We start from the raw sequence: 2,630 nt of genomic DNA, 5'->3' as shown, positions 1-2,630 counted from the left end.
CACAGGCAACGCGAATATATCTGATGATATTATTCGATACGCGATGCGGAAGAGGGAAGCTTCCGGGGATGAATGCGTGGCGAAAAGACGTATGGTTGCTAAGGGAAAAGTGACCTACGCGGCCGTCCTCCAAAGCGGAAAAGCTGGCACGAGCCAAGTCCCGCGATCAAGAGGACATGGCAACAAAGGAGAGGCCAACACCAATCCTAAGGCCAAGAAAGCCAAGAAAAAGGAGCCACGGGTTAACCGGAACCAGGCAGTGCATCCACAGGAACCACGGGCGCAAGGCAACAGCAACCCGTGGATACGAGTTGGAAATAAGAAAAAACAGAGGAAACTGAAAACGGAGCCCAAGGAGAGCGCTAAACCGAAAACAGCGAAACGTAGGAATTTAGGCGAAGCCCTCGTTATCAAAACGGAGGAAGCAAAATACGCCGAGGTTCTGAAGGCGATGCGAAGCACAGAGAAGCTATCGCCATTGGGCGCAGACGTGCGAAGCATAAGGCGAACTAGGATTGGTGAAATGATCCTAGTCTTAAAGAAGGACGCCAAGGAAAAGGGTGCAGTCTATAAGCAACTGGCACAAGAAGTACTTGGTGACGAGGTTGATGTAAGATCCCTTACTGCTGAAGCGACTCTCCAGTGTAAAAATCTGGATGAGGTCACCGATGCAGCGGAGGTCTCGGCTGCCCTCAAAGAGCAGTGTGACATCGACGTAGCCAGTAAGGCCATCCACCTTAGAAAGGGCCCGCAGGGCACCCAGGTGGCGGCGATCAGGCTGCCGGTCGCAGAGGCCAACAAAGCGAAGAACTTGGGCATACTCAAGGTAGGCTGGTCGGTTTGCCGGCTGAGCATACAACAGCCTCCTGAAGTTTGCTTCAAGTGTTTCGGGAAGGGCCATAAGTCGTGGAATTGCAATGGTCCCGACAGAAGTAAGATGTGCAGAAAATGCGGCGCTGAAGGCCATAGGGCAAGCGATTGTAAGCAAATCGCTAAGTGCCTAATATGTGTCGACAGAGCAGACAACGGACACTTAACGGGCAGACCCAAATGTCCGGGCACAAGCGGAGTATCAAAGCAGCCAAAACGGAAGTAACACAGTTAAATTTAAACCACTGTGATGCAGCCCAGCAGCTGCTTTGGCAGTCAGTCTCGGAAACCAAGACTGACGTGGTGTTATTATCGGACCCATACCGCATACCAGCCAACAACGGGAACTGGGTGGCGGATAGGTCTCAACAGCTAGCAGCTATAGGGACGACAGGACGATACCCAATCCAAGAAGTAGTCTCCAGCTCAAATGACGGTTTTGCGATAGCAAAAATCAACGGCGTTTTCTATTGCAGTTGTTACGCGCCCCCAAGATGGTCGATTGAGGAATTTTCCCACATGGTTGACAGGATGATGGCCGAACTAGCTAATCGGCAGTCAGTAGTGATAGCTGGCGACTTTAATGCATGGGCAGTGGAGTGGGGTAGCCGCTGCACCAATTAAAGAGGCCAGCTATTGTTGGAATCCCTGGCCGCATTAAATGTAGAGCTGGCAAATGTGGGTACAGTGAGTACCTTCCGCAGAAATGGTGCAGAATCGATCATCGACGTGACGTTTTGTAGTCCTAACCTTTTAGGTACCATGAACTGGCGCGTTGATGACGGTTATACTCATAGCGATCATCAATCGATTCGCTATAGTATAATACCAGGCGGGCAGAAGGCAGCGCGATGTAACTCGACCCAAGCCCGAGGATGGAAAACAGCGCGCTTCGACGGCGAAGTCGCGGAACATTACTAAAGGACCTATCTAACATTGAGAGGCTCTCTTTGTTTACTTTCTCTTTTATTAATAACTGAGTCAAATTAACTTCTTCTGTTGCGTTTTTTGTATGAAACGCTAGTCAAGGAAATTGACTTTCGATCTATAGTGAAAAACTTCCCAAAATCTTTAGTATTCCTCTGTTATAATCGAAAGAGAACGAGAGAGGAGAGAATCTCTCATTTGTACATAGGTCCTTTAGTAATGTTCCGCGAGTATTCACTGAAGCCCTGAGGCGCGAACGAAACACTCTGGACCTAAACGGTGAAGAGCTAGTTGCTATGATATCACGAGCGTGTGATGCTTCCATGCCGAGAAAAGCCCCTCCTAGAGAGAACAGGCCGCCAGTGTATTGGTGGTGCGAATCAATTGCAAATCTTCGAGCAATCTGCCTTCGGGCTAGACGAAGAATGCAACGCGCACGCACAGAAGCACAAAGAGAGGAACGCGGTGCAGCATTCAGAGAGGCAAAGTTGGCTCTCAAAAAGGAAATCAAGAGTCGAAAACGGGCATGCTTTGAAAGTCTATGCGAGAGTGCCAATTCTAGTCCATGGGGTGACGCCTACAGAGTGGTAATGGCTAAGACCAAAGGAGCCATAGCGCCCCAAGAGAAATCGCCCGAGTTGCTGCGATCGATAATCGATGTACTCTTCCCGCACCATCCCATAAGCCCATGGCCCCCAGCGCCGTATGCGGCAGATGAAGGAGAAGAAGTGGCGAGAGTGACGAACGAAGAGCTGGCAGAAGTCGTGAAATCATTCGCGTCAAACAAGGCACCGGGACCCGATGGTATCCCGAATGTTGCCTTAAAAGCGACA

The sequence above is a fragment of the Aedes aegypti genome, chromosome 1 (assembly GCF_002204515.2).
Source record: "Aedes aegypti strain LVP_AGWG chromosome 1, AaegL5.0 Primary Assembly, whole genome shotgun sequence".
Classification (NCBI taxonomy): domain Eukaryota; kingdom Metazoa; phylum Arthropoda; class Insecta; order Diptera; family Culicidae; genus Aedes; species Aedes aegypti.
The sequence above is the reverse complement of the archived record's forward strand: the minus strand, read 5'-3'. Positions refer to the sequence as shown.